This window comes from Salvia splendens, chromosome 13 (genome assembly GCF_004379255.2).
Source record: "Salvia splendens isolate huo1 chromosome 13, SspV2, whole genome shotgun sequence".
Lineage (NCBI taxonomy): Eukaryota > Viridiplantae > Streptophyta > Magnoliopsida > Lamiales > Lamiaceae > Salvia > Salvia splendens.
In genome coordinates, this window is record NC_056044.1 from 24,244,769 (window position 1) to 24,254,309 (window position 9,541).

The 9,541-nt window shown below is 36.9% G+C and overlaps 1 pseudogene; it reads left to right on the forward strand.

The window, feature by feature from the left end:
- The first annotated feature begins 1,381 nt into the window (after window positions 1–1,381).
- LOC121762816 lies at window positions 1,382–6,736 on the forward strand (annotated as a pseudogene).
- The last annotated feature ends 2,805 nt before the right edge of the window (window positions 6,737–9,541 follow it).

A 9,541-nucleotide genomic window follows, 5' to 3' on the forward strand; every position in this document is an offset into this window, starting at 1 on the left:
CGAAAGGTTGTAAAGTAAATTCTGAGATTATTGCTTCAATGGCCTTCCATTTCATTTTCCAAAATTTATTATACATTTATTCGTTACTCATTTCATACAAATACAATGGCGGAAATTATTATCATTCATTTTCCAAAATTTGATAACATTTACGTATCGCTTAGTTTTTAATTTTTGGGAAATTAAAAGGTTTTAAAATTTTTAATAATAGGTGAAGAAAGTGAAAAAGTTTTGAGGAGTTATCTTCTATTTTTTGGACTATAAATATATGACATTTGGTAATTTATCCACTCACATATTTTTTTTCATCACGTTTTTCACTCCCTCCATATTTTCCAAATCTCTTCATATTGTTTAACATGAAGTTATGATATTCTTTTTATTTTTTTTCTATTATTAAAGTTTATTTTAAAGTGATTAACAAAGTAAAATTGAACTAGGACGGAGGGAGGATTTTATTTATATTTAGCTCATTTGTTGGTCATAATGATTATATTTTAACGTTAAGGGTTTAGGATTTAGGTTTCAAGGTTTGAGTTTTTAGCGTATTAGGGTCACTATATTGCAATGTAATGAAGCTCGACTATGATAAAGTATAGTACTGATTTAAATGGATACAAAATACAAAAAAGATTACACACTTGTGACAATATTATTCTGCGTCGGCGTTTTTATACTTCAAAATACAATTTTAAAACCGTTTTGAGGTTTGAAAAGCTATCGTCCAATTTTAAAACTTGCAATACTACCAATTTATTTTCGGAATCAAAACTTGATCTTGTGTTAATCAATTAACAATTTAAAATCGTATGATAAAAAAATATTTCATCGTGCATCGCACGTGGGTTAAAACTAGTAAGTCATAAAATTTGTGATCTACCACTAAATTATATATTTATACAATAAGCCATTTTAAAGTATTTGATTAAAATGCTCATCAAATCTGAAACACCAAGCATCCTGCCACATTCTTCCAATAAAATTTATTAAAAAACTTATATACACCGTCAATTAACTATATTTAATTCGAATCATGGTGCAAAAGTCTCCTTCAACGAATCGAATTCTATGCAAAAATTACTATTTTAAATGAAATGAAACTACTTTATCCTTTGTCTATATCCTTATTGAAACAATCTTAAACGAAAACTCACCTATTATAAATACTTTTTATATTAAACAAATTACAAATCAATTACTGACGTCGGTTGCAAATCTTAGTTGGAAGAGTTTCTGCATTTACCAAAATGCCCTACTCAAAATTTAACTTTGCCAAAAGAATTCGTGGGTAATTCGGTAAATATATGAAGAAGATGAAGCTATTGAGTCAAGCACAGCCTATTTTATTGACAATTGTAATAGGAAGAAAATTCACGAAACAAACAGAAGCTTTTCACACAAAATCACCTACCATTCGGAAAGAGAAAAATGGACGACCCTTAAAAATATTTTATTTGAATCTTCTTCTGCAAATAACTTCACGAATTTTACTTCATCCATCACCCCAATCTTCAATCTTTCGAGCTCGGATTCGCAAAGTCTTGAATTTGTGTAAGTTTGATGCTTCCTCTTTCTTTTCAATCTCTACGTTGATTTCGAAGTATTTGATTCAAGTTTATGTTTTTGAATTTTCTATCGCACTGTTCTTGACTTCTTTTTTCAAGTAAATGTTTGATGTGAAATCATGTTGTTAGGGCTCTGGTTGACCAGTAATTGAATTGGAGTTGATTTGAATTAGGATTGACTACATTGTAGACTTTGTAAAAAAAACCAATCATAATTTTTAGTATTTTTTTAGATAAGATTTAGTTTTGCAATAAAGTTAAAAGGGATAGAATGATTGCATGATCATTCGATTTGTTGCATGCAGATGTCGGAGATTCCGAGGATTGAACAGTTTTGACAATTCTCTTATCTTGGTTTATGTTGATTGATTAAGTGTTTAGAGGGTTAACAGGTTTTTTTGAGAAATAGTAGACTGTAAGGGATTTTTGGGGGGTGAATTTGTGTAAGTGAGCCAAATGAATGTGGTGGGTAAAGTTAGTAGCTTCATAACACAAGGAGTGTACTCTGTTGCCACACCGTTTCATCCGTTTGGTGGGGCGGTTGACATAATCACTGTTAAGCAGCTTGATGGGACGTTTAGGAGCACACCTTGGTATGTTCGATTTGGAAAATTCCAAGGCGTTCTCAAAGGGGCGGAGAAGGTTGTCCGGATAGAAGTCAATGGTGTGGAAGCCAATTTTCATATGCATCTTGATAACTCCGGTGAAGCGTATTTCGTTAGAGAGGTTGATGCGGACAAGGATGATCGCGAGGGTATTAAGGACTCAGACAGTGTTGAAGGCGGGAGGGAGGATAATAGTAGTGTTTATAGTAATGCAGAGAGTGGTTCTAAAGAAAACGATTTTTTTGGACAAGAGATAGATGACTTTAATAGTGGTGATGTAGAGATGCGAGAGTTACGCACTTCACTTAGTATGAAGAGGTTAGAGAGAGTCGAGTCTGACAATGAGCGGATTTTCTATGAGTTTCAAGATGAACAATCTTCTTTGGATGGTTCGGTTGAGTTTTCTGAGTATGATTCTGGTAGATACGATAATTTAGATAGTGTGGAACATGCACTGGAGGAATCACAAAATTCGAATTCAGAGGTAGTTTTGGTGAGTGTAGATGGGCATATACTAACGGCGCCTATATCATCATCCGCGACAGATGCTGCAAGTGTGCAACTAACCGCACCTCATCTTCACCTTGGACCAGGTGAAAGGACTCAACAGTTTAACAGGGGTGATGAGTCGTGGACAACTAATTATATGGATGAGCTTGACTCCGCTACTCATGAAATTACCACAGGAAAAAATTGCAACGGAAACAAGGAACCTCAATCTTCTGAACAGTTGGAATATCGACAAAGTGATGAAGAGCACCTATATCATCTCCAAGAAAGTCCGGCATCGAATCATGACAAGGAACTCAGTGTAGAAAGTGGCTCTGAATCAGGTAGTTTTAGAAGATGTATTCAAGAGATGTTTGGAGTTCATGGAATTGTCTCAGCAGTCGACAAATGAGGATCAGGAGGATATCAGTTCTTCAGGAGACCAGAAATCTCCTTTCAGTCCTTGGATGAATGACGAGCCTGTAGAACAGAATCTTGAAATATCAAGAGACAATGACGAATCGTATTGCCACGAGTCTGGAAATCCTAGCAATGTCTCATTGCCAGAATCACAGGTTGAAGCTTCAGCTCATGAAAGATATGATTCCAATACTGATCCTGATGGTTCTGGTCGCATGGCAGTTCGATTTGTTAGTGTTGATCAGGACTCAGGTGAACAAGTGGAAGTTGATCGCACCGTCGGAACAATGAATGATGTCAGGGAGTCTCCTTCTGATGTATGTCAAGAAAGGGACCAGGACCGCGTAGAACCTCAAACAGCTTCTTCAACTGGATACAAAAATTTAGATATATCATCAGGTAAGAAATTCATTTAATTCTAACATTGTGATTGCCACCCACTACTTCCTGTTATGGTCTAAAACTGTTACTATCATATTTTTTCATTGCAGGGTTGGAGATATCTCTTTGTGCAAAGTTGCTTCATGCTGGAATGGGTTCGAGTGCAGCACAAGATGCCTTCGACTCGAAGCACATATCATTGGAGGACTTCAAACTTTCACCTGCATCAGTAGTGAAAAATGAAGACCTGATTGTTAGAATTCTGGGGAAGTACTTACCATGGCATAAAGCTGCACACGTCGTTCTCGGCATGGCTGCTTTTGGTGAGTATATACCGGTTGAGCCAGATGACACAATCCCGGTCGAACAGGAGAAGCCAGAAATAAAGGAAGATGATCCACAGTTGGTGTCTACTCAATCTCACAGATGGAGACTCTGGCCAATCCCATTTAGGAGGGTCAAGCCACTCGAACATGCCACTAGCTACTCATCTAATGAAGACATCTATGTTGGTTCTGACTCTGGCTCACAGAGCCAACAGGCAGCTATAACTCCCACAGCACAGGCAGCGAGTGAGTCTCCCCGCAAGCAGTTTATAAGAACCAATGCGCCCACTACCGAACAGATAGCATCTTTGAATCTCAAAGAGGGACAAAATATGGTGAGTTTCAAATTCTCTACCAGAGTTCTTGGATCCCAGAAGGTTGAAGCTCATATATACTTGTGGAAGTGGAATACACGAATCGTGATATCAGATGTGGACGGGACTATTACCAAGTAAGTCTTTTATATTTCATTCCCTAATTTGTAGCTTTTTCTTCCAAGAAGGCTACTAGTGATGCAGTTATAATGTAGCCATCGAAGCTGCATTGCAGAATTTGTTAACTGAGATGGTACATATGTTTAAAGTACGGAATTGGTGACTGTTATTGGCTGAACACTCTAGTGTTTTTCGTTTCTTGCTCCTCATTTTTAGTGGATTAAAGATAGAGATTTGATAATCAATCCCACAAGCTTTCGTATTTTCCTAAAGAAATCATGTATGCCTGTTTGTAGGTCTGATGTTCTTGGCCAGTTTATGCCGTTGGTAGGAAAAGACTGGACTCATTCTGTGATCGCTCATCTTTTTTCTGCAATAAAGGTAGTCTTTTTAAATGCTTTGTTCTGGTACTTAATTCATCGCTAGATGCTGCATAATATTTGCATGTCTTCACTCATGCTAAGCAGATAGTTCTTATTATCCTCCCTTAGAACACTTCTATACTAAACCACCCAAATACAAAAAAAATCTGGAACCACTACATCTGATGCAAACAATAGCTGTAAATATTTACTGGTAAAGCCTAGCACACCATAGCTCTACGGGAGGTGGGATTGGTGAATCTGAATATAGGAACCACAAAACAATAGTAGAAACCACAAACTCCTTTGCATTATGCTGGGTTTTTAGAGTCTCCCTAAATGTGTTAATACTTAATACTATGTATTCTGAGCTCATTTGATTATTTGAAATATGAAGGCCCACATGATATAAGCTGCATATTTGTTTGTTTTGTATACATATACCTTTTCTGTTGTCTCATTATGATTATTTTTGCTACAGGAGAATGGTTACCAACTCTTATTTCTGAGTGCACGGGCTATTGTTCAAGCATACCTAACGAAAAGTTTCCTATTCAATCTCAAGCAGGTATAGTTTATATGAGCCTGAGTCTAACTAGCTCTAGGGAATTTGTTACTTGGTGTTTCTGAAAGGAATATGTTTGTAGCACCTTTAGGCATGTTAGATGGTCTCAATTTGCTGTAACTTGTAACGTTTGGTCCACATAAATCCATGTTACTGTTAACTGGTAACTATGACTTCCACTCTTTCTTATATGCCATCTATCTCACATCTGTGACGTGCAAGATTGTGCATATGTTCTTGTGCTTCTTATAACATTTTGAGACTTGGGATTATTGTTTTGTTTCATTGTGGACAGGATGGTAAAAGCTTGCCAAATGGACCTGTTGTCATTTCCCCTGATGGATTATTTCCCTCATTGTACCGAGAAGGTGATATCCCTCTACTTGACTCATATTTTTTCTCGATACGAAAGAGCTGTCTTTGGAGATTAAGTGTCTACATATGGATGAAACCTGCTTTTCGAATTTTGAAATCTAATCTCAAAATTGTGTTGCTCAAACTTTATTGGCATTAAAAGAATTTCATATATGATAGAGCCATTCTTGATCATTTTGATCCCTTTTCTGGCATTATTTCCCTTCATATGTGGTTGTGAATAATGACAAGCAAATTTCCGTTGTCTCCATTCTTTTCACTACTGCTGTACTGCAATAGATTTGTAGATGCATCTTTCCCCATCGTATCTGACAGAAATGTTGTGATGTGCCAGTTATACGGCGAGCCACACACGAATTCAAGATTGCATGTTTAGAGGTAAATGTCAATATCCATCTAGTTATGAAAGATCTGTCAGCCAAAAACCTACACATCTTCTCATATAAGTTTCTGCAATCTTCGATTTGCAGGATATTAAGGCTCTGTTTCCTCCCGATTACAATCCATTTTATGCGGGCTTTGGGAACAGAGATACTGACGAGCTCAGCTACCGGAAAATTGGGATTCCGAAGGGAAAAATCTTCATAATCAACCCAAAGGTACAGTCTTGAATGATTTGGTCAAAAAAGAAAAGAAAAATGAAACGAAACGAAACGAAACACTTGGTTTTCATTTTAATGTTTATTTTGTTGCAGGGGGAGGTGGCCATTAATCGTCGTATTGATGTGAAATCGTACACTTCGCTGCACACGCTGGTGAACGACATGTTCCCACCAACATCACTGATTGAGCAGGTAATGCCAACTCCATAAGGCTTCTCTTTTTCCCGTAAGAAATCGCATTTCTCAGGCTTGTTGATGCTAAATTTGTGGTGTGTAACTTTGCATCTGCGCAGGAGTATTATAACTTGTGGAATTACTGGAAAATGCCTTTACCCGATATCGATAACTTGTAGAAGCCCGGCTGAAGCCCGGTTTGGCCGGAATGCGGAACTGTATCAGTGGCTGGAGATGCTGGGACATAATTTTTTTTGGTAACCAGTATTCTTTTAATCATTTTTTTTGTCTTTTTTAACCTCATCATATGATTTAGTACTCTCATTACTGTTAAGCAAAAAGACTTCATATCTATATGTAAACCTTAGACTATTCATGTTGTACTAAGTTGATGCCCATAATCTTCTTTAATCAATAAATCTATTCATCTCATCACAATTTTTTTTTTGTTTTTTATTGTTTGGCGAGAATACCATTTTCCCAAAAACTTATTATATTTATACATGTTAAAAATTGACGATTATTATATCATCATTATATTTGATAATATCCAAGCCCGACCGAAAAGATAATTGGACTATTCTGAGTCTGCCTCGAAATTATTTAATAGTAGTATTTTAATTATATTGCAAAAGTTTGTTTGTTTGTGCCCTTAGTGGATGAAATACGTCAATAAAACAGAATTAAGGAGAAATATCTTTTTTTATAAGATGAAATAATTAAAGCATTATTAGACGACAATTGACCCTTGATAATCATCAATAGTGAGAGGCGGTTTTCAAATGACACACGCATATCTATGTATAATACAATACAAATATTGAAATAATTGTCTAATAATTATGCGATTATCGAACTCTGATTGGAAGTGATGCTCAATAATTATTTTATAGTTTGAGTGACTAAATTGTGCATAGGAAGGCACTAAAAGTGAAACTGAAAGCCTATTTCTAGGGGTGCAATAACTTTTCATATCACAATGTTTAAACTTTAAATAACATTTGTAATCTCCAACACAACCCTACTCTACTCTCAGTAGTTACAGTAGTACAATACTTTTTCTTTATCAATATTGGATGGTATGCTTTAGAAGTGTCGTTATGATACAATTAATCATAAGGTACATCAGAAAGGCGTAATACATAAAAAAAAATGAAATAATACTTGTTCAATTCAATTGTCATTACATGTCTAACTCATTTAAGTTATAAAACTAATATACGAAAATCGAACATGCATTTCACTATTTTTTCCTTTCACTTTTTTCACATTTCTTAATAGCCTAGCCGTAGTGACCTAAAATAGGATATTTAATGGTGGACGAAGGGAGTAATTTGTGAGCAGAATGAATCATAAGTTACATAGGAAGTATTAGCGTTTTAATACTATAAATTTGGACACAGGGTCACTCCTAATATTTAATTGTTATCTTATTTATATATCGGTGTCCCAATCACATTGTAAATGTACGCAATGTTACGGATATCATATTTAAATTTAAACTAGTAAAAAAATACATGCATTGCACGTCGTATCTCTCGTAGTATAATATAAAATGTTTATATAAATACATAACAATGAAATAAAAAGATGAATATGGATCTACATAGAGCATCTTGGATTCTTGAATCATAAAAAGACAAAGTGCCCATAATTTGACCAAAGCAACTGCGAGATTCAAACAACAATACTTCATTTTTCTGGTCACACCATAAATTAATTGTTTTGAGGGGTGCGAAAAACCAGGTTTTGAGGAATGGGCTGTTTCCCCAATTTATAATTTATTTCTTATTATGTCTAAATTTTCTATGTATTCATTTCTTTATAGTTGCAGTGAAAGCTGTGGGTGCTGCACTAGGGGATGTATACGTCTGCATTATTCAAACTCCATTTCTATTTAAATTTGTGATTTTTGGACACATGTAGAAAGGTACAAGTCCTATAAAGCCTCAGCAGATCCACTAAGATTTGTTAGATTATATTAGTGTATGATGTTTTCAATTCTAAATTAATTTCTTTGATTTTTTTGTTTTTGTCCCTATCAACAAAACCCTTGATTCGGGTACTGATAAATGTAAATGTATACATAATCGAACTTTTTTGACATATTACATTGAAAACCAATATATTAACTTAAAATAATTTTCATGCTAATCGTTTTATAATAATTTAGAAAAATATTAAAATTTTAATTTAATATTGTATAATTATTTCGATTCAAGCTCGAAATCGTGTGAAAATTTATACTCCCTCCGTCCAGCAATAGGAGTCCCGTTTTTTCATTTTGGGACGTCCGGGAATAGGAGTCCCGATTCTACTTACCATATTTGGACAATTTAATTACCCTCCCCCTTCTCACTAATTTACACAATTGCCATAAAAAAAACAAATTTCACTCTCTCACCCTCACTCTCGGTCACCCTCCTCCTCCTCTCCCAATCGCCGCTCTCTCAGTTACACTCACCCCAACCCTAATTTTTCTCGCCACTCTCTCAATTACACCCACCCCAATGTGTTAGAGCTCCCCTTCCACTCCGACGCCGACGTCTCGATCGAGGACACGCCGCTGTCGATCCGATTCACCAGCGGCGACGTGTCCGCCGCCTACGAGGACCACCACTTCTCTCTCTCAACTCTCGCCGGGATTTACAGATTTCGATTTTGTTGGTTCCACTTTTGGAGTTTTTGTTTTCAGATGTTTTCTTCTTCTGTTTCTATTTGTTTGGTTTGTTGGTTTTGGAGTTGAAGTTGAAGAAGTTCTGGGTTCAATTTACAGATAAATTTGATGAGTCATTTTCGAAAGTTCTGGGTTCAATTTGATGAGTTGAAATTGAAGGAGCGGAGGGGGATGCAGTGTTGCGAAATTAGGGCGAAATAGGGGTTGGCGGGATAGTCAATCATGGCGGTAGCGAGAGGCGGTGGATGGCGGAGATGAGGGCGGCGGAGGAGCGCTGGGTGCGCTTGGCGAGGATGAGGCGGCCGCGGAAGACGCCGTGGAGGGGAGGGAGGGGGGAGAAGGGGTCGGCATGGATGTAAATGTTGTAGAGGGAGGAGGGCGCAGGGGAGAAGAATCGCTCCCAGAGGGGGGCGAAGTGGAGGAGGAGTTGGTGAGGAAGAGGAATGCCATGGCAATGGCCTTGTGGAAAAGGGAGAAGTCGTGGAGCTCGTCATAGGGAGGGATGGGGATTTGGCGGGGGGGAGAGGAAGCGAGGGGCGAGGAAGAAGTAGAGGAGGGGGAGAGAG